Source organism: Microcebus murinus, chromosome 28 (genome assembly GCF_040939455.1).
Source record: "Microcebus murinus isolate Inina chromosome 28, M.murinus_Inina_mat1.0, whole genome shotgun sequence".
NCBI classification, from domain to species: Eukaryota; Metazoa; Chordata; class Mammalia; order Primates; family Cheirogaleidae; genus Microcebus; species Microcebus murinus.
In genome coordinates, this window is record NC_134131.1 from 4893403 (window position 1) to 4918010 (window position 24608).

The window sequence follows — 24608 nt, forward strand, 5'->3', positions numbered from 1 at the left end:
AATGGGTCTCTACAGTTGGGTGCAAACCTTCCCAACATCCAGTCTTTCAGGCCAGGTACCGTGGTGGCTCACGCCTGGGATCCCAGCACTCTGGGAGACCAAGGCAGGAGGATTGCTTGAGCCCAGGAGTCGAGGCCAGCCTGAGCAAGAGCAAGACAGACCCCATCTACTAAAATCAGAAAAAAATGAGCCGGGCATGGTGGCGCGTGCCTGTAGTCCCAGCTACTCGGGAGGCTGAGGCAGAAGGATTGCTTGAGCCCAGGAGTTTGAGGTTGCTGTGAGCGAGGCTGACGCCACGGCACTCACTCTAGCCTGGGCAACAGAGCGAGATTCTGTGTCAAAAAAAACCAAAAAAATCCAGTCTTTTATACCCTTGCTGTGCAAAATGCAGTCTAAGGATCAGCAGCATGTGGGTCACTTGAGAGGTTTTTAGAAGAGCAGAGTCTCAGACCTATGGAATAGAAATCTGCGTCTCAGTGAGATCCCCGTGGCTCTGATGCACATGGAGTGTATAAAGATCACTCGTCTATACACCTGCCTGTCCCCTCCTTGCCCCCCGTCTTTATTATACAAATCAACCAAGGTTGCCTGCTGGCCTGAGAAGAGAAATGTGAACATTTGCGGGCTAATAATTTTCATCTTGTAAGCAAGGGTGCAGCGGACATGTGCCTCGTCCTCAGAGAGCTCACGTCCTGGAGGGGGGCGCTGGCCACCCAGTCCACGGGGACCCTGAGGGCTTCCGAGGGGCGCGGCGATGCTCACAGGGCTAAACCGGCTCCAGGCCAACGGCTGTGGTGGAGGCTTGCAGGGACCGAGGGACAGAATGGGAAGTCAAGTTTTGTTGGCTGCTCCGATGCATTTGGAGGTCGACGGTCTTCCGGGTGCCCTTCCAAGTGCCATGCGGGGTACAGATGGTGCCAGGCCGTGCAGGCTGCGTCTCCTTGGAGACAGCCCCTCTAAACACGCAGCATTTTGAATGTGGAGTTGTGAAAGTTCTGGAGTCCAGGAACCACTCTGTTGGCCTCTCATCGTTGGGTTGGTTCTAGCGACATCCAAAGCGAGCACGAGGTTTCCCCCAGAGCTAGCAGTCTCCCGTGAGTCCCTTCTCAGGAACGCGGTGGCAGCCACTTGGCTGAACGTCCGTGGTGGGGTGGCTGCAGCCATGGACAGATTGGCCATGTCCTGTGGCCCTGGGTGGGCGGGGCTAGGGACGGGTGGACGTGGCTAGGAGCTGGATAGGCATGGCTAGGGGTAGGTGGGCGTGGCTGGGTGTGGCCATCATCCCCACCCCCACCCCAGGTGACCGTAACTCAAGGAGGAGCCACAGACTGGCCTCCTCTCAGTGGCCACGAGGCAGAACGCAAAGAGTTTTGCTCCTGGTCCCTTGGCACAGGTTGAGCTTCAGGTAGCATCGGGGGGAAACTGAGTCAAAGGCAGCAACAGGTTGTACCTACTTGGCTGTGGACCACGACCAGGAAAAGATCGGGGAGGAGGTCCCTGTCATACACACACCTTGTGTTTTCTGTCGCTGCTGGTGGCAACAGGGTGACCTGAAACCTCCTAGACGCCTTCCACCTGCAGGACAACACCTGGGCTCAGGGAGCCCAAGGTGACAGTGCTGCGGCAGAGGGACGGGACATGAGGCGCCCTCCCCCACCCCCTGCTCATGGGCTGCAGGACCCTGACCGTCCCCACCCCATCAGTCAAATCCCCCTGCCTGCTTGAAGGGACCCGGGACATCTCGCCCCACCCCACCCTCATCTGTCGCCCTCGGGCCTCACTGTTCTCAGAACAGTCTCCTTGCTTCCACGAGCCACTCACGAGCCACACGCGTGTGCCGTACCACCCTGCTCTGGCCAGCCCAACCCTCCACCGCCAGCCAGCGAAACTCAACAAAGCGACAGCTCCGTTTGGGCCCGCCAGGAACGCTTTGGTGACCAATGAGTTAACGGCTGTAAAAGCTTTCAGAGAGAGAGTCTCTGGTGCTCTTGAAAGAATATGATTTACATTTCTTTGACATTCTCCAGTTTCAAAAGCCACTTGCAAATGCCAGTGCTTCTGAGCTTTATTTCTGACACTTGTCCCCACAAAGAAAGGCATCTCTCATTAAAAAAAAAAAAAAAAGCTCTTTAAACCATGGCACTTCAAGAATGGAGAACCTCAGATGCAAAAAATAATGATGACGGAATGAACAGATAGGCATGTGAAGTGGCCCAGGCCAAGGTCCGGTTCTGCGACCTTCTCGTGCACATCGTGGCCAAGGTCTGCTGAGCATTTGTCGGGCGTCAGGGACTCTTGCAAGCACCTGACACGAGTCATGTCGCGTGATAACTCTGGGAACTCCAGACCTGTGAGTCTCCGTTGGGGGTTATTTTGCCCCCTCCCCAGGAGACATCGGGCAGTGTCTAGAGACATTTTAGTTTGTCACAACGAGAGGGAATGCTACGAGCATCCAGTGGGTAGAGGCCAGGGCTGCTGCTAAACATCTTGAAAAGCTCAGCACAGCCCCGCAGCGAAGACTCACCCAGCCCCAGCTGTCAGGAGTGCCCGGGTCAAGAAATCCTGCTCTCAGAGATAGGGATTACTATTCACCCATTTTCCAGATGAGGACAAAGAGCTACTTCAGGATACTTAGACTTAGGGCCAAACGCAATCAGCAAACAGGAGTGTAACAAGAGATTGAGAAGAGTTTGCCACGATTTGCAATGCACTAAGACTATTGCTTGTGACTTAGTCCGTCTAAGTAAAAAAAAAAAGAAAAAAGAATTAAATAAATAAAAATAAAAAAAAAGAGAAATGCACTAAGAGTAGGAGGAAAAGAGAAACCATTAGCTCTGTCTCTCTCTTGCGATTTTCTGTTTTCGAACAGCCTTCATCCGTGGATCCTACTGAACTGACACACCGCAATAGTTCACATGCAGGGCGACACTGTTTTAGTGGCTTTGGTGACACTGTTTTGCAAACTCTTCCAATTTCCCTGCCGCACCTCTCATTCTCTTCTCAATCTGCAGCCTGTCCTTCCAGCTCGTTAGGTCCATTGGTGACAGTTCAGGCTGCGACGGAAGGGAGGTATCTGCCCTGCGACCTCACGACCCTGCGACCCCCCGTGACCCCACACATTCTCACGCCAGACAGCCTGCGTCTGTCTGGGGGGGCGGCGGTGGGCAGGGAAGGTGGCCAGCTGTCTCCGGGTCTCTCCTGGGTAAAACTTCAGAATCACGGCAAATATCCGCTGACAGCCTATGCGAGGAACAGGGCCAGACGGAATTAAAAAGAGGAGAAGACTCCCTCCGTATGGGCTACGGTGACATAATGCTCAGGATCACTGCAGTGAAAAAAAAACCCAAGCACCGAATGGAATGCACATTCCTTCATGACGGCTTGTTGGGAATGTACACTTGTGGATGTTTCATTTTCCAAATGAATCGCTTTTATCGGGAACAAACAATAATTATTTTAGCATGAATGTTAAAAAAAAAAAAGAAAAAAAAAACCACATCACAAGAGAAGCAAGTGGTCCCCGAAATAAAGCACGAAGAAGAACGCTCCCCGCAGCTTTGAGTGCGTGTGATGACCGAAATGGGAATGATCCAAATGGAGTGTAGGAGGGCCGAGTAAATTGAAGGTATTTTGCTGCGACAGGATGACACCTGGCCATGAGAGCGAACACGCTGCTGCTACCCACAGCAACGTGGATGCGTGTCGCATGTGCACTGCTGAGATTTAAAGGAAGCATAATATTGAGCACAGGAGTACACGCTGCATCATTGTGTCTTTTAATTTTATTTTTAATAATTATTATTTTTTTGTTATTTATTTTTTAGAGACAGGGTCTTCCTTTGTCACCTAGGCTAGAGTACAATGGTGCGATGGTAGCTCCCTGCAGCCCCGAACTCCTGGGCTCAAGTGATCCTGCTGCCTCAGCCTCCTGTGTAGCTGGGACTACAGGTGCGTGCCACTGTGCCTGGCTAATTTTTTTTTTTTTTAATTTTTGGAGAGATGGGGTCTCACTATGTTGCCCAGGCTGGTCTCGAACGTCCAGCTTCAAGCGATCCTCCCTCCTCAGCCTCCCAAAGTGTTGGGATGACGGGCTTGAGCCACCACGCCTGCCCGTGTGTTATTGTATTTATATCAACGTCAGCACGAGCAAGATTAATTCATGATGGTCAGTATTGACCAGGAAGGGGCACCAGGGGGACATCCTGGGGGGCTGGGAGGGAGTGCCAGTGCCATCCCCCCTTCTCACCCACAGCCCCTGGCTGGCCCCACATCTACGAGCACCACTCAGCAACACAGCACTTCTTTGCCACTTTCCAGCTCTAGGGCTGAGCCCGGAGGCTGACTGCCCCAGGCAAGGAGAAAGAGCAGAGAATAAAGAAGCCATTGATCAGCATTAGAGTCTCCAGGCTGACATTTGACCGAGCAGAAGGACAATGGCCGTGATAGCAAGGCCCTGTGGAGGAGAAAAGGTATTTCTCAGCTACCCAGTTCCCTTCCAGCGAAGGCAGGCGGAGAGGGCTAGGGAGATCTTTCCAATGAGGGTGACTCAACCTCCCTCCTGCGAGACTTGACCCCTCTGCCTTGGAGCAGCCTGGCAGGCCCTGGGCAGCTGGGGGGTCCCCATTAGTCTTCCCCGGTAGCCTCCTGTGAGGTCCCAGACCCCCTCCTGCCCGCCCAGCGCGTCCTGAACTTCTTATTTTCTGTGCACGCTACTCCACGAACAAGGCGTCCAAGTTCCCATCTAGATGGCTGAGCTTTGCCATTTGCAAAATGCCCCGGACCTGCCCCTGCTACCCTGGGAGGGTGGTAGAAGGGAGAAGAAAAGCCCCCAAACCACTCAGAAGGTCAGATGTCTCTAGGGAGGGAGGAGATCAAGGATCATCCCAGAAATGATGGGGGAAATTCGAGAACATGAGGGTAAGTGGATCGCGTCCCGGCGACCCGTAGCACTGCAGGAGGAAGTCCCCCGGTGCCTGGGGACCTCGGGTCTGGCCAGGTGCCCTGTCTCCCGGGGCCCAGGGCAATGGGATGCAGGTGGCAGTAAGAATGTGGGTCGGGGGGCATGAGAAAGATGCCCCGACCTCCCGTGGCCTGTGCATGGGCTTCAGGGGACAGAGAATCCCCCGTGGGCCTGGTGTGGGGCCAGGGAGGTGCCCAAAGAGCTCTGGCCCATGATCAGGACAGCAGGCTGCCGCAGGCAGGGAATGCAAGACCAAAAGCAAATAACCTGGAATCCGGTTGCTGGCCGGGCCCTGCCCTGGCGGATGGGATGCTGTGTGCAAATTAGCAAAAGGCTCACTCCTGTGACTCACAGCCCCACGGGCGCGTGGCTGGGCTAGCAAGCCACTGGCTGGACGTCAGCCCCCCGGAGGAGACCCCTGTGCAGGGCACGACCCCCACATCTGTTGGAGATGACCTTAGCTCCAGGACATCACTAGGAAAAACTCAGTGGACAAACAAGTCCCCCAGGGGCTCCAGGGCCGGGGAGAGGCTCAGAGCAGCCACTCGCTGGGACTTCGAGGATCCTGTTTCCCTTCCACGGCCCAGTCTTCCCCTCCCTTCCCCCACGACCAGGTGCCACATGAAGGGGACAGAGGGGGAGGGCAGGGGTGAGGACTGAACGACTGAACGGTCTCACAGGCTGTTTAAATGATCTGGCTGGCGACAAGCATCACTTCCCCCTTCACTATCTAGCTGGGTGGAGATGCACCTAGAAAAAGATCTATCATAAGAAAATAAAGACACTACTTTTTTTTTTTTGCACATCCAAGCATTGGGCAAATAAAGCCACAACCCTGCTAAATAATCTTCTCCCACCTGGTACATTTCCGAGGAGCTGTTGGCACCTCTCGCAGCTAGGGCCACCGAGTGTTGTCCTTTGTCCTGGAACTGTCCTGTGTTTTGCTGATTTTCAGGACCGTTATTAATATTACTTTCCTCTCACTCTCAAAAATATCTCAGTGTGGATCATAAATTATGTGGTCACCTATTAATAAAGAGACAACAGATGCCACACGTCTGCCTGAGCTGCCCTTCCTTCTGGCCCTGGCTAGTGCCAAAGAAGGACAGGCCTGGTGAGGAAGCCCGGAGAAAAATGGGACCCTCTGGGCTGGGCAGTCCAAGCAGGAGGAGGCATTTGACCAGAGCTTCGAGGGACAGTCGATTTGGAGAGAAAAAGAATAAGCTTTTTAGGCAGGAGGGTGTATGTATTAATCACCTATTGCGGCATTCGCCAAGTTACTACAAAATCTAGCAGCTCAAAACAGAAATAAATATTACTTCCCCCAGTTTCTATGGATCAGGAATTCGGAAGTGGCTTGGCTGGGTGGTTCTGGTTCCAGGTCTCTCAGGGGGCTGTGGTCACTTCGGTGGCGGGAGCGGTGCTCAGCGGAAGGCTTGTCTGGGTTTAGATCCACCTCCGAGATGGCTCAAAGACACGGTGGGCGACAGGAGCTCGTTAGCACACGGGCTGCCTCCCCGGGCTGCCTCCCAGGGCTGGTTGAGCTTCCTCCCAACATGGCGGCTGGCCCCACCCAGAGCAAGTGATCCAAGAGAGAGCAGGTGGAAGCCTCAATGACTTCTGCGATGTACCCTTGGAAGTCATGCTCCATCATTTCTGTGACAGCCTATGTATTACATGTGAGCCCTGTGCAAATGTGTGAATTCCTAGAGGCGGGGATGGTTGGGGTCCACCATAGGGGCTGGCTTTTCCACTGAATGCCCACTCAGGCACAGAAGCAGGAATAGGGAGTACACGCTCAGAAATCCAGTGATTGAGCCATCTGTCTAGAACATTCCCTCTATGCTCAACCCCACGCTATCCTCTCTAGCCTAAGTCCCGCCATCCAATATTGGACAGTAGTGATCCACTGAGCACATTTAAAGAAATGAATATTTGTGGGGCGGGCCCGGTGGCTCACTCCTGTAATCCTAGCACTCTGGGAGGCTGAGGCAGGCAGATCCTTTGAACTCAGGAGTTCGAGACCAGCTTGAGCAAGAGCGAGACCCCGTCTCTACTAAAAATAGAAAGAAATTAGTCAGACAACTAAAACTATATAGAAAAAATTAGCCGGGCATGGTGGTGCATGCCTGTAGTCTCAGCTACTTGGAGGCTGAGGCAGGAGGATCGCTTGAGGCCAGGAGTTTGAGGTTGCTGTGAGCTAGGCTGACGCCACGGCATTCACTCTAGCCTGGACAACAGAGTGAGACTCTGTCTCAAAAAAAAAAAAAAAAAATGAATATTTGCAAAATCCCTTTTCTATGGCAAAACCCTAGAGCAAAGTGTGAAGAAACAGTTTGCTTTTGCTAGCATGAGAAGCGTGCTCTATAGAAAGCACATCGGTGCTTTACCTGAGAATGTATGATTACCACTTTTTAAAAGTATACTCCAAAAAAAAATACCATTAAAAAACAATTTTTTAAATTTATTTTTTTCTTTTTACTTATAGGCATTTTTCTCATTTAAAAGTGATTTATGGTTTATGTAATTTTTAAAAGATTAAAAAGCATTTAAAAAAAAACCACTCTGCACAGAGTTGCTGTCATTCTTTTCCAATGCCTGACTCTTCTGAAATAAAAGCATGAAGCTGAGTTTGCAGGTGTCCATGGCATTGCTTAAGAATGAAAGGCCGGGTGTGGTGGCTCACGCCTGTCATCCTAGCACTCTGGGAGGCCGAGGCAGGAGGATCGCTCAAGGTCAGGAGTTCAAAACCAGCCTGAGCAAGAGCGAGACCTCGTCTCTACTAAAAATAGAAAGAAATTAATTGGCCAACTAAAAATATAGAGAAAAAATTAGCCGGGCATGGTGGCGCATGCCTGTGGTCCCAGCTACTCGGGAGGCTGAGGCAGGAGGATCGCTTGAGGCCAGGAGTTTGAGGTTGCTGTGAGCGAGGCTGATGCCACGGCACTCACTCTAGCCCGAAACTCTTCACTGCCGTGCTCGTGCCAGCCACAACGTTTGGCTCTCGGTTGCCTACCGAGTCTGTTTTGACATCAGCCAGAGCTGAAATGGAGCTGCAGCTCCTAGGAGCGGCAACGGCAAACTGAAAGAGGAAAGAAAACAGCTTGGAACCTGTTTCGGCCCGGCGTGAGGCAGAGAACGAGTCAGCGGAAACGACAGGCCAGCTGGGTTCGGCGAGCTCGCGGGGAGGGGGCGGTGGGAACCAGCTTAATTGGATGATTATTTCAATTATCTAATTAAGAACGATCACAGCTGAACAAAGACCGAGAGGGCCTCCACGGTGATTTAAAAAAAAGAAAATAACATAAAAAGTTGACGAGCCGGGTTGGCCCTCGGCGGAATTGGGAGGTTGAAGGGACTTCCCATCGGAGCCCCTGGCTCCTGGGACAATTAGTCCCCACGGGCCCCTCCTCTCTGTCCTCTTCCCTGCCCTGCGGAAAGCTGTCTTCTCGTTTAGTCACCGCGTGAGACTCAGATGGTCAAGCAGCCTCCACCCTCCCTCCCTCCATCCTTCCCTCCCTCCTTCCTTCCTTCCTGCCTCCCTCCCTCCCTCCCTCCTTCCTTCCTGCCTCCCTCCCTCCCTCCCTCCTCCTTCCTTTCCTCTCTCCTTTTGCCCCCTATTTGTTTCTGCACTAGCTCAGCAAACAAGCAAACAACAAAGCAGCCGAGGTGTCCCGCGCAGTTTGGAACAGTGGCTCTATTCTGGTCACCGCCCCCAGCCCCCCCCTCTTGTCTGATGCATATACTTTTTTTAAAAAAAAAGAAATACGTTTGAAGTCAAGCTTCAGATGGCAGAGATCTGGGGATAGGATGGAGCATGAACAGTTGGCAACCATTTGGTGAACCAGCCCAGCTGATGAACTATTTGGAGAGAAGGCAGACATTACTACTATTAATAATGATAATGTCTTTAATTGAGTTCTTGTGGTTTGCAGGCATTGCATCTTATCTCAATCTCCCCGTCACAACCTCGTGAAGAAGGTAGTATTAGCACCATTTTGCGAATGAGAAAATAAAGGTTAAGATGAGTAGCATGAGTTGTACAAGTTCACGTAGCTAATAAAGGGCAGAAATAGGATGAAACCCGGGTCCGCTGAATTTATAAGACTGGGCCTTCTACTGCTATATTAAACTGCGTATTTCTTACAGGTGGCCAAATAGTTTCTCAAAACTCAAGCGTCTTAAGAGTAGGTCCGATTTTATTGTGATTTTCAATTCCTTTCTTTTTTTAGTCAGAGTCTCACTCTTTTGCCAGGGCTAGAGTGCCGTGGTGTCAGCCTAGCTCACAGCAACCTCAAAATCCTGGGCTCAAGCGATCCTCCTGCATCAGCCTTCAAAGTAGCTGGGACTACAGGCATGCGCCACCACGCCCAGCTCATTTTTTCTATATATTTTTAGTTGACCAATTAATTTCTTTCTATTTTTAGAAGAGACAGGGTCTCACTCTTGCTCAGGCTGGTTTCAAACTCCTGACCTTGAGTGATCCTCCTGCCTCGCCCTCCCAGCGTGCTAGGATGACAGGCGTGAGCCACCGCGTCCAGCCCAAACTATGTATGTCTTACAGGTGGCCAAATAGTTTTTCAAAACTCAAATAAAAGTCTTAAGAGTAGGTCTGATTTTATTGCCATTTTCAATTCCTTTTTTTTAATCATAAACTTTGGGTCATCCTCTACATTTCAAAGAGTGACTAAAAACTAACGGTGGCTCACTATTATAAAAGATTCTTGAGGTCCCCACAGTGCGATCTCGTATTGGAAAAAGCTAATTAAGTAGACTCAAACCCATCTACTTAAAACATTTGATCAAGGGCGGCCCAAGACGGTGCCATGAACCGGGCAGGTGATGCCAGGGTAGCCCGTGGAGGAGGAAGGAGAGTTGATCAGAAAAGTCAAGACCAGAAGGGCAGCCAGGAGGATGACAAAGAGAAGAGGCAGAGGAGGGGACAGCGTTGGCAAATACCCAAGGTCGTGGGTTGAGGCTCAACCATGGAGTCAAGGGCTGGGTGACAGGCTGGAACCCTGTCATGCCCATGTCAGCACAGGTGGCCCAGTGGAAGTCACAGATTAGCAGGTGCCCCTGGTCAGGGCGAATAGAAATGAGGCTGGCGGCTAAAAATTAGAAGGGCAGCAAAATCGAGAATAGGACGAGGGTGTCCGGAGACACAGGGAGGTAGCTGGGGACCCACAGAGAGTAAACAGCCAGCTCGGGGACCCCAGAGACCCGGTGTAGGCAGTAGCTGAGATCTTGGAGATGGAACGAAGAAAAATTGCTGCTTCTCCTAATGATGAGTCAGGCTGTTTAGACCAATCCTCCTTCTCGAAACAACTAAACATGCTAGGCAGGCTGAATATCTTAAAAGCACTGAAGATTGAACTATATGGTAAGGTAGCACCAGGCAAAAATGGAAATGAAAACAGGAACCCAAAGATCTAAGCAGAGCCCAGAAGTCACTTTTCAACCAGGGGCATTGGCTGATTCCAGCAATTTGAACTTTTGTTTTGATGGCCTTGTGGGGTAAGGGCGGCAGAAATCAAAAGGAGAGTCTAGTTGAAGACCCTCTCCAGAATAACAGAGACCTCAACGCCCTACACACCCAGGGAGAAAGTGAACCAAGAGTAAAGTAGGCACCTGGAATTCCAGCTACTTGGGAGGCTGAGGCAACAGAGTTTGAGCCCAGGAGTTGAAGACCAGACTGGGCAATGTAGTGAGACCCCATCTCAAGAAAAACAAATTAAAAAAAAAAAGAAGTAAACTAGGCCCTGGATAGTGGGTTTGTGGCCATGAGTCAGCATTGGGTGCAATCTCAGACCTTGAACGTGGTTTAAGCTGGCCCCCAGACACCTGGAAAATGCAGATATAAATCACCTCTGGAGGAAGCTACCTTTTCCCTAATTATGCCTCAAATTATGCCTAAAAATTATTTTTCAGGTGTAATGAGCAGCATACTATCAGAGAAAACCAGGGATGAAAGGAAATAAGGGCCGGGAACAATGGTTTATGCCTGTAAACCTAGCACTTTGAGAGGCTGAGGCAAGAAGATTGCTTGAGTCCAAGAGTTCGAGACTAGACTGGGCAAGAAAGTGAGACCCAATCTCTATAAAAATTTAAAAGTTAGCCGTGTTGGTGGTGCATGTCTGCAGTCCCAGCTACTTGAGAGACTGAGGCTGGAGGATTGCTTGAACCCAGGAGTTTGAGGTTGCAGTAAACTGTGATCACACCCCTGTACTCCAGCCTGGGCAACAGAGCAAGACCCAATCGCTAAAAAAAATTCTTTTAAATGTTAAAAAAAAAGGAATGAGTCACCATGAACAAGCATGAATAAGAATAAGCAAAAAAACCCAGCAGGCACCAGAAATAGTTCTGCTAAGACTTTAGATACTGGAATTATCAGGCATAGATTAGAAACTAACCATGGTTAATATGTTTACGGAAATTAAAAGACAAGGTCAGGGATAGCTACACGAAACAGGAAACTATCAAAAGCCACCCAGTAGGCTTGAAAAAGAGTCAAGTAGTAAAAAAGAAAAAAAAGAAAAAGAAAAAAAAAACTTTAAAAAAAGAGAAAAAAAAAAAAGAAAAAGAGTCAAGTAGAACTTCCAGAAATAAAAAATACAAATCAAAATTAAAGAAAAACTTTACAGACAAAACTAGATTCCATAAAGGAAACTTCCTGGAAACAAGTCCAAGGCATAATACTGAGGTGATTTTTGGCTGCAAGAAAGAAAGCCCCCAACCAAATGTGGCTTAAATGACAAAGACCATTCAATAAGGACCCAGGGGTTTGGGCTGTTTCTAGAATGTTCCTGTGGTGCAATCTAGGTTTCTGTGGTGTCATCGGGGATCCTGCCTCTTCCCTTGCCGTAACCCTCAGCAAGCTGGCTTTCTCGTCCCCCTCGTCCCCTCGTGGTAGCAAGATGGCCGCCATACTGGAACAAAGATGGCTTCCTCCAGGAAGAGGGGGTTGTGCCAGCAGACTGCTTTGGACTTGACCTGCAGTGTGGCCTGTTTCCTGATCTCCTCTCTTTCTGAACATACACACCCTACTGGCTCTGTTTCTCTGGAAGAGCCTGAGGAATACATCTAGGTTTAACAGAGGCCCATAAAGTGAGTTTCTGGCTTAAACACGTTCAGACCCATAACACGTGAGACCCCACGAGTATCAGAGAGGTGTTCCAGGTGCCAGGTGGCCAAAACGCCCAGCCAACGTCCTCTGTGCTCGTTATTGAAGCGGTCAAACATCACAGCAGTCTTTTACAGCAAATTAAGCTCATCCCTCAATACCACTTCTCTTCCCAATCCACAGAGAAAAGCATAAATAATAGTTGGACGTCGATCCCTCAAGCTATTATTTTCCAAGCTGTAGACTTTAAAATATGCGTTTGGGCCACACGCCTGGCGAGATCCCAGGGAATTCTGCTTAGATGTCAGCGCTTGCTCTGCAGACACTATGGTTTTCCTTCTGTATGTACCTTCTTCCTTTAATTATGTGCATTTGTAAATAACGAACGGCATTTCCCTCATGAGATTTTCTGATTTTGTCTCTTGATCCAAATTAAAGCCTGACCGTAATTCCTTCTCTAGGGAATGATATTCTACGCCTGTAAGTAAAGCTATAAGCATCACGGTCCCGTGGGAGGAGGGTGGTGGCTTTTTCCTGGCTGCAAAAATTTCAAGAAATCTCATTAATTCAGATTCCTTAAAATTGGAATTTGTGATTATTCAACCTTCCCTGGGTTGTAATTTGCTTTTCGTTTTCTTTGGGCAAAGTAATTAAATTTTAAAAAATAAATAAATAAAGCCAAATTGCAAGAAAAACATTTCAGTAGCTACAGTTTTAAAAGGTTTCAATATCCAATTTATTGGGGTCCGAATGGAAGCTTCTGCACAGAAGGAATTATTTTTTTCTTCCTAAGTTGAAAGGAACAGAGACAGAAACTGATTCTATCGTAGAATCTTTAAGGGTTTTCAGACAAGATCACCATAAAACTTTGTCCCTCGCTTTAAACCACAGCAGAGCCGGAGTTTATGTGGGACTCGATGTGATTCTAGTAAACTGCATTCCTTTAGGATTATGACTCACGAACAATCTGTGATCTAACAGAATGACCCAAGGAAAAGGAGATCCCAAAATGATTGCCTAAGTTGTCCTCTAAAACTGAAACTTCTACGCCTGTCATCCTAGCACTCTGGGAGGCCGAGGAGGGAGGATTGCTCGAGGTCAGGGGTTCGAGACCAGCCTCAGCAAGAGCGAGACCCCGTCTCTACTAAAAAAATAGAAATTAATTGGCCAACTAAAAATATATAGAAAAATTGGCCAACTAAAAATATATAGAAAAAATTACCCGGGCATGGTGGCGCATGCCTGTAGTCCCAGCTACTTGGGAGGCTGAGGCAGGAGGATCGCTTGAGCCCAGGAGTTGGAGGTTGCTGTGAGCTAGGCTGACGACGCCACAGCACTCTAGCCCGGGAAACAGAGTGAGACTCTGTCTCAAAAAAATAAAACTGAAACTTCTAAATAAAAAGCACAAGCAAATGCCACAATAAAAGTGTAGGCCGGGCGCGGTGGCTCACGCCTGTAATCCTAGTACTCTGGGAGGCCGAGGCGGGCGGATTGCTCAAGGTCAGGAGTTCAAAACCAGCCTGAGCGAGACCCCCCGTCTCTACTGTAAAAATAGAAAGAAATTAATTGGCCAACTAATATATATATATATAAAAAAATTAGCCGGGCATGGTGGCGCATGCCTGTAGTCCCAGCTACTCGGGAGGCTGAGGCAGGAGGATCGCTTGAGCCCAGGAGTTGGAGGTTGCTGTGAGCTAGGCTGACGCCATGGCACTCACTCTAGCCTAGGCAAGAAAGCGAGACTCTGTCTCAAAAAAAAAAAAAAAATGTAATTGTGAGTTCCTTGGACACTTTAAAATCAAAATAAAACCCAGCAATAATGCTTGTCCAGTTTCTAAACTTTGAGACGGATACAATCCCCATGGCACGAAGGAGTGGCAGAATGACACTTAGGAGTCCTGGCTTTTCAGCAGAAAGAGCCTCTGCTGTGATTTGGTGGGTGGGATCCTTATAAAGAGGGCGATCGCTGGGCCCTGGGGAAAGCTGATGCTAAGTGCCCAGGAAAAGAGTCCCAATTTTCTGTGACGTTGCTTTTTTACCCCAGCAACCCGTACAGACATGACCATCTTCCAGCTGTTCTTACATGAAAAAAATTGGGGAAGTTCTGCAGGAAAGAGAGCAAGGAAGCCTTCCCCCTTGATGCCATTTTCTTGGCAGCTGTGAGTAGCAGTCCTCTGTGTGTGTCGTTAGGATATTGCTGGGGACACAGTTTGTGATCGCCCCACAGGCCTCTGTATGCACACCCTTCCAGTTTTGTCATTTATTAAAATATTAAAAGTGATTTATGTTTATTTTTAAATGCAAGCATTACTGAAGCTGATAATTAGAAAGCAAAATCTCGTTCCTTAATTGCGATCAGAGTTGGGTGCCTGTCTTTCCAACGCTCTTCTCCAGGCATGGGCAAGCACTAACTTTTATCTGTTCCGTGTCAATCAGCCTACCAGGCTAGCTATCATCCACCTGTTCAGTCTTCTGCTTAACCATCTAAAATGAACGCATAGCTGCCAGCGGTGAAGGGGGCACTTGTGCCGGCAGTGCTTAGACTAAACACTCAGCCCTACAAGACGGGATTCTTCCTGGTGCAGGAAACACAAAATGTGACTCAGGCCATCTTAAGAAAAGAAAAAAAAAAAAAAAAATGAGGCCAGGCATGGTGGGTGGCTCATGCCTGTGATCTTAGCACTCTGGGAGGCCGAGGCGGGAGGATCACTTGAGGTCAGGAGTTCAAGACCAGCCTGAGCAAGAGCAGGACCCCATCTCTACTAAAAATAGAAAAATTAGCCGGGCATGGTGGTGCATGCCTGTAGTCCCAGCTACTCGGGAGGCTGAGACAGGAGGATCGCCTGAGCCCAGGAGTTCGAGGTTGCTGTGAGCTAGGCTGACGCCACGGCACTCTGGCCTGGGCAACAGAGTGAGACTCTTTCCCCCTAACCAAAAAGAAAGAAAGAAAGAGAGAAAGAGAAAGAAAGAAAGAAAGAAAGAAAGAAAGAAAGAAAGAAAGAAAGAAAGAAAGAGGAAGGGAGGGGAGGGGGAGGGGAGGGAAGGGAAGAGAGGGGAGGGGAGGGGAGGGGAGAGAGGGGAGGGGAGGGGAGGGGAGGGGAGAGTGGGAAGAAAGGGAAGGGAAGGGAAGAGAGGGGAGGGGAGGGGAGGGGAGGGAAGGGGAGGGGAGAGAGGGAAGGAAGGGAGGGTAGGGGGAGGGGAGGGAAGGGAAGAGAGGGGAGGGGAGGGGAGGGGAGGGGAGAGTGGGAAGGAAGGGAGGGTAGGGGGAGGGGAGGGAAGGGAAGAGAGGGGAGGGGAGGGGAGGGGAGGGGAGAGAGGGAAGGAAGGGAGGGTAGGGGGAGGGGAGGGAAGGGAAGAGAGGGGAGGGGAGGGGAGGGGAGGGGAGGAAGGGAAAGAAAGAGAAAGAAAGGGAGGAAGGAAAGAAATAAAGAAAAGTATTATATAGGCTTTTCTTATACAAAAACTTAGGACCAAGTCCAATTTCAAGTGCGGCGTGATCTGGAGCTCAATGACATGGTCAGGATCCTGTTTGTGTCTCTCTCCCTCCTCCCCTCTCTCCCTACGCTGGCTTCCTTCCCAGGCTCTAGGAACGCCCAAGGTCAAGTCCAGTGGAAATGCGAAGAGCCCCAGGACAGTGTCACTGCGTCCCATCGGCTCTGACCTCCTGCCCCCTGACTCTGACTTCCCTTCCCCCAAGTTATTTTCTTTAGAACGCTCATTGCCAATTGACATTACGCTGAGTATCTGTCACTTGCTTCCTGCCGTCTGTCCCCACTGCAGAGTAAGCCTGCCCAGAGCAGCACCCCGCCTGTCTGTGCGGCCCCACTCTTCCCAATACATACTTCTGAATGAATGAATGAATGAATGAATGAATGAATGGATGAATCACCGAGGCCAGGGAAATACCAGGCACTGATTGGCCAGGCTTGAGTCATGTGACCCCCGCAAACCACTTGGGACAAGAGTTGGGGTGAAGATGGTTCTCCAGAGAGAACTCAGGGTGCTGTGAGCAGAAGGAAGGCCACTGGAATGGGTGCTGAGGGGTGACAACCACAAAGGCCGGCCACATCAGCTAGGCCCGGACCCAGGCTTCCCAAACGTGAGAGGGACATGGCGTGCTGCGTTTGGATGTCACATTCGCCACTCATTAGCTACGCGACCTTTTGCAAGTCACTTTGCTTTTCCAAGGCTTGGCTGCCCTCACGAACAAAATAAGAAACAGACCTAGGCCGGGCGCGGTGGCTCACGCCTGTCATCCCAGCACTCTGGGAGGCCGAGGCGGGAGGATCGCTCGAGGTCAGGAGTTCAGAACCAGCCTGAGCAAGAGTGAGGCCCTGTCTCTACTAAAAATAGAAAGAAATTAATTGGCCAACTAATATATATAGAAAAAATTAGCCGGGCATGGTGGCGCATGCCTGTAGTCCCAGCTACTCTGGAGGCTGAGGCAGGAGGATCGCTTGAGCCCAGGAGTTTGAGGTTGCTATGAGCGAGGCTGATGCCACGGCACTCACTCTAGCCTGGGTAACAAAGCGAGACTCTGTCTCAAAAAATATATATAAAATAAAATAAAATAAGAAACAGACCTAACTCTTCATGTGATGATTAGAAATAACATACATCAAGGGGCCAATAAACAGTAGAAATTTGGTCAATAGTAGATTTTACTATTTTCATGGCCCTGATTATTCTCCATTCTTAGTGCTCACATCCTTTTGGCACTTTAAACAAAATCCAATGCAAAGCACATTTCAAAGACCCCAAATATATAGGAATCAAGTGTTGGTTAAATGGCTGCTCACACCTATAATCCCAGCCCTTTGGGAGGCTGAGGCAGGAGACCGCTTGAGGCCAAGAGTTCGAGACCAGCCTGGGCAATATAGGGAGTACTTGTCTCTACAAAAAAAAAAATTTGTTTTAAAAAAAATTAGCAGGGTGTGGGGGTGTGGGCCTATAGGTTCAGCTACTCAGGAGGCTAAGATAGGCTGAGACAGTTCACTAGCATGTAGGGTACTATGATTCTGCCACTGTTCCCCAGCCTGGGGGACAGAGTGAGACCCTGTCTCTTAAAAAAAAATTAAAATAAGAAAAAAAATTAAAGCAAAGTTACAGAAAATTTGGCCCTAGAGTGGAATCTCTCTGACACTGGAGGTTTCCAACAAACAATGATTGAAAGGGGATTCCCAGCCAGGGTGATTTTTTAAAGCATTTAACGACTGGCCCAGCTAGACACTGACCAATCTTAATAATCACTGGGTGCATTAGGATGATTAGAATGGACACTGCATGTCCTGCCCAGCATGTCCTGCCGTCCTAGAATGCACTGGCTGGAAACCAGTCTAGCAAGAGATTCAGACCAAGAGTGGCCGGTGGCTGCACTTCACCATCATCTGGAAAGATCTTTCCCACCCCAATTTACGACCAAGGTATAAGTTGGAATTTACGATGCCATAAACGACAGCAGCCCAACCCCAGAGGAAGTTCCCGGGCTTCCCCATGTTAAGCCGCAGACTCCAACCTTGACCTCGTGCCCGCTGAGCTCACAGAACTGCGCAGTCGTTCCTGAGTAGGCCCCTCTCAAACCCACCGTGCCGTGGCCTGTCGGGGCCGGTGTTTGCTTGCGCCTCTCCTCTAATCGGCCTCTCGAAAGGCAATCCTCACTTTTACCATACGCTGGAGAAAGTTGCATTTGTCAACATTTGGACGATAAGGGATAGCATGGAAAGTTCTAGAAGTGGGTAGCCCGTGGATAAAAATCACTCTCTTTTTTATCCTCTTTGACATGTTCTGCACTGTCTACAACAGTCTCGTGTAGCTTTCCTGATTGAAAAAGCAAACACTACAGTTTTCCTTTTTATTGGTTTTAAAAAGAAAGCCATGCACGAATACATTTCCTTCTAAAAGATGGGTCAGGCCGGGCGCGGTGGCTCACGCCTGTAATCCCAGCACTCTGGGAGGCCCAGGTGGGAGGATCGTTTGAGCTCAAGAGTTCTAGGCCAGCCTGAACAAGAGCAAGACCTCGTCTCTACTGAAAAAATAGAAAGAAGTTAGCTGGACAACTAAAAAAAGAAAAAAATATATATACATATATACATATAGAAAAAATCAGCCGGGCATGGTGGCACATGCCTGTAGTCCCAGCTACTCGGGAGGCTGAGGCAGGAGGATCGCTTGAGCCCAGGAGTGTGAGGTTGCTGTGAGCGAGGCTGATGCCACGGCACTCTAGCCCGGGCAACAGAGTGAGACTCTGTCTCAAAAACTAAATAAATAAACAAAAAATAAAAGAGGGGGCAGCAAACTTTTTCCATACAGGGCCAGACAGTAAATATTTCGGGCTTGGTGGGCCGGATGGTCCCTGTTACAGTCACTCAACCCTGCCCTTGCGGGGAAGCAGCCAGAGAGAATACATAAACAAATGGGTGCGGCCGGCTTCCAGCAAAGCTTATCTATTGATGCTAAAATTTGAATTTCATGGAATGTGCACTTTTTCAACCCTTAGTAAAAAACATTCACAACTTGTAGGCTGCAGAAAACAGGCAGCCGGCCAGAGGTGGCCCACTGGTTAGTTTGCCAAACCCTGCTCTAAAATATTAAAATAGCACAGAGAAGATAAAAAGTCCCTTTTCAACTTTGTACCCATTTCTGGCCTCACCACGCCTTCTGTTGTTATTTATCTTAATTCTGTCACTTTTTTTTTTTTTTTTTAAGACAGAGTCTCGCTTTGCTGCCCAGGCTAGAGTGAGTGCTGTGGCGTCAGCCTCGCTCACAGCAACCTCAAACTCCTGGGCTCAAGCAATCCTCCTGCCTCAGCCTCCCGAGTAGCTGGGACTACAGGCATGCGCCACCATGCCCGGCTAATTTTTTATATATATATTAGTTGGCCAATTAGTTTCTTTCTATTTATAGTAGAGACGGGGTCTCGCTCTTGCTCAGGCTGGTTTTGAACTCCTGACCTTGAGCAATCCTCCCGCCTCGGCCTCCCAGAGAGCTAGGATTACAGGCGTGAGCCACCGCGCCCGGCCTCTGTCACTTTTTAACATGGGAGATTTCAGGCATACGAATAATATCAGAAAGCAGAAAGAATAATATCATAACCTTCCATGGATCCATGACCCAGACTCAACGATGATCAACTAGGGCCAATGACATGATCTAATCTTCACCCATGTCCCTTCATTAAATCATCATATTTATCTAGACACCATATTTATCTCAAAATATTTATCTATAAACCGTATTTAACCTATCCATACTGAATTTATCCATTTATGATATTTATCCATATATATTGTCTTAGGCATTTTTAAAGGTAATAGTTGACCCCAAACAGCACAGTTTTAAGTATTGTAGGTCCACTCATACATGGATTTTCTTCTGCCTCTGCCGCCCCAAGACAGCTAGACCAACCCCTCCTCTGCCTCCTCTTTCTCGGCCTACGCAAGGTGAGGATGATGAGGATGAAGATGATCCACTTCCACTTAATGAAGAGTAAATGCATTTTCTCTTCCTGATGATTTCTATAATAGCATTTTCTTTTCCCTGGCTTACTTTGCTGTAAGAATACAGTGTATAATACACATAATGTACAAAATTCTGTGAATTGACTGTTCATAGTATCAGCAAGGCTTCCAGTCAACAGTAGGCTCTTAGTAGTTAAGTTTTGGGGGAGTCAAAAGTTATACTCAGATTTTTTTTTTTTTTTGAGACAGTGTCTCACTCTGTTGCCCAGGCTAGAGTGAGTGCCGTGGCGTCAGCCTCGCTCACAGCAACCTCAGACTCCTGGGCTTAAGCGATCCTCCTGCCTCAGCCTCCTGAGTAGCTGGGACTACAGGCATGCGCCACCATGCCTGGCTAATTTTTTCTATGTATTTTCAGTTGTCCAGCTAGTTTCTATTTTTTTAGTAGAGACGGGGTCTCGCTCTTGCTCAGGCTGGTCTTGAACTCCTGAGCTCAAACGATCCTCCTGCCTTGGCCTCCAAAAGTGCTAGGATGACAGGTTTGAGCCACTGCACCCATTCATACTCAGATTTTTGACAACACAGGCATTGGTACTCCTAACCTCTGTGTTGTTCAAGAGTCAACTGTACTTCATTTAAAAATATCATTATTACACCTAAAATAAATAACAATTTTAATTTAAAATACACAATGAGCAGAATTCCAAAAACTCCTTAAGTGACACATCATCTACGACATTCTAGACTCCATTACGGTGTAGTGCTTTGAAGTATAGATTCTCAGGCCAGGCAATCTGTTCTTGAAATACGGTGTCACCTCTTAGCAGTGACATGGTGTGGGAAAGGCACTCCAGCCCTCTGACCTCAGTTTCCCTCTCTGTTAAGGCCAGGATGTTTAAAAGTATAGACCTCGGCCGGGTGCGGTGGCTCACGCCTGTAATCCCAGCACTCTGGGAGGCCGAGGCGGGAGGATCGCTCGAGGTCAGGAGTTCAAGACCAGCCTGAGCAAGAGCGAGACCCTGTCTCTACTATAAATAGAAAGAAATGAATTGGCCAACTAATACATATATAGAAAAAATTAGCCGGGCATGGTGGCGCATGCCTGTAGTCCCAGCTACTCGGGAGGCTGAGGCAGGAGGATGGCTTGAGCCCAGGAGTCTGAGGTTGCTGTGAGCTAGGCTGACGCCAGGGCACTCACTCTAGCCTGGGCAACAAAGTGAGACTCTGTCTCAAAAAAAAAACAAAAAAAGTATGGACCTCATAATGTAGCTGTGAGAATTAAATGCATTAATCCGCACGGAGCGCGCAGAACAGTGCCGGGCACATAGTAGGGCTACTACACTGGCCACACGCTTAGGCAAGCGTTAGCGATGCTATTAACTTCTTGCTCTCTTGCTAATATTCTGTGCTTGTTGAGGTCCCCGTGTTGCAAGTACAGAGGGACGTGGGACAAGCTCGGGTGAAAGGTGCACGTGTTTGGGGTTAGTGTTAGTCTACAGGGATTGCGCAGAAGCCAAAAACAGGAAACAAAGTGCAACCAGCTCTAGAAGGGAAAATAGGAAAGTCAAAATCAGGGATATTTGGTGGCGGTGGGCGGGACCTCCCTTTTCTCTCCCCCTCTCTCCACTTGCCACTCGCTCCCAGTGGGTGTCTGCCTTGCGCGCTTTTTGTCCTTGCCGCAACATGGCTCGGTCCTGACTATTCTTCTGCACCTCTGACCCGAGGCTTCTCCCACGGAGTGCCAGTTGTCTCTGTATTTCGAATCGGTATAGGCTGGCCTTTGGTCAGAAGTGAGGTGTGCATACCCTGGCCTAGAATGGGGCATAAAAAAAGGCTCAGGGCCCATTTTCAGAGGTTCTGGTGGGTCGCTTAAAGCCAATCATTCAGGACAGGCTAGGTTACGCTGCGGTAACAAACAATCCCAGAATCTCAGTGGCTTGTAGCAACAGGAGTTGATTTCTCATTCACATACACATCTATCAGGGTTGGAGAAGAGTTGCTCTCCTCTGGAACTCAGGCTGCTGGAGCAGCCCCTACCTGAAACCCATCGGGGATGAACAAGGCTCTGGAGAGAATCCGAAGTTTTTGCCGACATACCACGGAGCTGAGGACAAACAGCTGTCATTTTTGTCCTCGTCTTATCCATCCAAGCACATTCAGGCACAGCCCAAAGCTCAATGCCCAACACTACTGTGAAAATACGTGATCCCTCTCTTCCTGGACCAAAACACCCATTCTAAGGGCAGTGGAGTTTTCTCTTAAAGCAAAAAAGCAGCCCTAATGCTATTAACTTTCTCACCCTGGGCTCATTTTTCATCTTCTAAGTCATCAAGATTATTGAGAACCTCTGCAGGGGGGCTCCCATGTCTCTTAAGATAAACAAGCTGAAATTAGTCAGAATAGTTAGAGCAGCCCTCGACCCCCGAGGGTGACTAATTGCGCACCTTTCTGGATGAGTCTGGTGTTTTCTCCGGTGGTAGCTCACTGCCTACTCAGACCTGGTCCCCGGCTCTTCCCGGCCCTGCTCAGCTGCCCGGTGCAAGGTGTTCACTCAGATTTTCCACACCATCTGGCTATTTCCCCCTGCAACCCATCCTGTTTTTGATGTGCCACCTCTCGAATGTGTCTCCTCCAAGTGTTTGGTGTGTTTGCAGTCTGACAGCAACCGGTCTATTGCCCGAAGAAGCCCCAAGCCAGCTCTGTGCACCATTTTTCTTATTAGAAAGCCGCATTGGCTCACTGCCCTTGTGGCAGTGCCAAAATTTACACTCCTCGTCAGCTCAGATGTGCAAAAAAATATCATTTAAAAAAATGTTCCATCAACCGGTGGCCTCATTTCGCCCCAGAGTCCCCGTTCTTGCTGATGGTGGAGAGAATGCAAACTCGACAATTGGACACCATTCCGATTCTTTTGGCTTAAAAATAGCCACTTTCAGGGAGTCGATTTCAGTTCACATCCCCTATGGGTCTGTCTCTGTCATTTTCAGAAGTTTCTGTACTTTGCACAACTTGTCACCATGGCGTCTGTGAGCAACTCAAGTGTCCGTCAACAGCAGAATGGGGGCATAGATTGTGGCTTAACCCCACCCAGCAGCGGGGGGAATTGAACTGCTACCCACAAGGGCATGGATGAATCTTAGAGGCACGATGTCGGGTGAAGAAAACCAGACATCGAAAACTACACGCTGTGTGATTCCATTTCTATGAAGTTCAGAAACTAATCAACGGTGATAAAGTCACAAAACGGTTACCTTGGGCAGGGGGTATTGACCAGGAGGGGGTGCAAGAAAGCCTTCTAGGGCGCTGGGCTGGGCTGTGGCCTAATCTGGGAGGTGTCCACGTAGGCAAACATGCATGAGCTGTGTGCTCGGGATTTTATGCCTTGCTGTGCATGTGTTACGTCTCCACCAAACAGCAAGCACCCCAAAGACGGCTTGTGCATGTGGAAAAAAGCTTAACCTGCTTCCGGTGTTGGGGAGGCCCTGCTCACATCTAGCCTCCCTCGAGGTGGCTTTTTGTCTAGTTGGCACATCGTTCGAGGCTCAACTCCAGATCTCTGGTTCACTGGTTCTCCCAGCATGCCAGCCCCTTCCCCTTCCAGCTGGGAAGCCACCTTCCCTGCCCCAAGATGTGAAGGACGGGGTCCAATCTCAGGCCTGGCGACCTGGACGCCTCTCTCACCCATTTCTACTCCCCTGACCTGATCCGCCGGCCTGGCAGCCGCTGCAAGCTAAGCCTTGCCGGGGAGGGCCCGGGCTGTCCCTGTGCCAGTAGGATTTTCTGCTTACCCTTCTTGTGTGACAGCAATGGCCTGTGGCATTTCCTCTCTGGAGAGCACTGCACTCCCACTTCCTGGGACAATCACGGTCCTAAGCATCTGAATACATCCAGATTGATGAGTCCGGATGTCAGTGTCACTCATCAATCCGTACGACCACCAGAAATACCCCTTCCCTACACACCCATCGTGCTAAAAGTGCCAGGGGTTTGGCCTACATTAGTTATTTGACAGATAAGGAAATTGAAGCCCAAAGCAAATAATAATAATAATAATAATAATAATAATAATAATAATGAATTATCCAAATCAGTGACAAAACAGGGCTTGAACCCCGATTTCCAGTCCTGCGGGTTTCTGTGATGCCCTGCTAACGAACGTTCAGTGCAAGTTTCAGAGGGACAGACACACCCTGTTTACACACGCTCTCCACCCCCACCCCCACCCAGATCTGCAAGCACTCGGGGCTGGCCCTTCCTCCATGCCCCCCCCATTGCAAATCTACAAAAGACAGCGGGACCAGACCCAGGTCTGACTTATTCTACTGTAGATGCAAAGAGGAGTGCTCGACCCCAATGCCCCATGTCGCCCAGCTGCAGACAGCATGACGTGCTGGCACAGTGTGGAACAGGGCGAGCGAGGAGGAGGCTCCGCAGGGTGGCCAGGAACACACCAGTTACAGCCATTCGCTCATGCATTCATTCACGCACGCATTCATTCGCACATGCCGTGGCTCATCCATTCTTTTTTTTTTTGAGGCAGAGTCTCACTCTGTTGCCCAGGCTAGAGTGAGTGCCGTGGCGTCAGCCTCGCTCACAGCAACCTCAAACTCCTGGGCTCAAGCGATCCTCCTGCCTCAGCCTCCCGAGTGCACCACCACGCCCGGCTCATTTTTTCTATATTTTTAGTTGGCCAATTAATTTCTTTCTATTTATAGTAGAGACGGGGGTCTCGCTCTTGCTCAGGCTGGTTTCGAACTCCTGAGCTTGAGCGATCCTCCCGCCTCAGCCTCCCAGAGTGCTGGGATTACAGACGTGAGCCACCGCACCCAGCCTCGTTCCTTCTTCATTCCAGTATTTACTGAACACAGACAATGGCTAAGTCCACTCTGTGCACCAGGTAACACCCTGGAAAACACAATAGATTTGCTTCCTACCTTGTGGACTTACAGGCTTTAGATTGAGCTCGAAAACTGGCTCTGCCGCTGAACACCTGTGCAGCTTTGGATGGGTTGCTTAATGTCTCTGAACCTCTATTTCTTCATCCATGCAACAGAAAAATGGAAAACACAGAGTT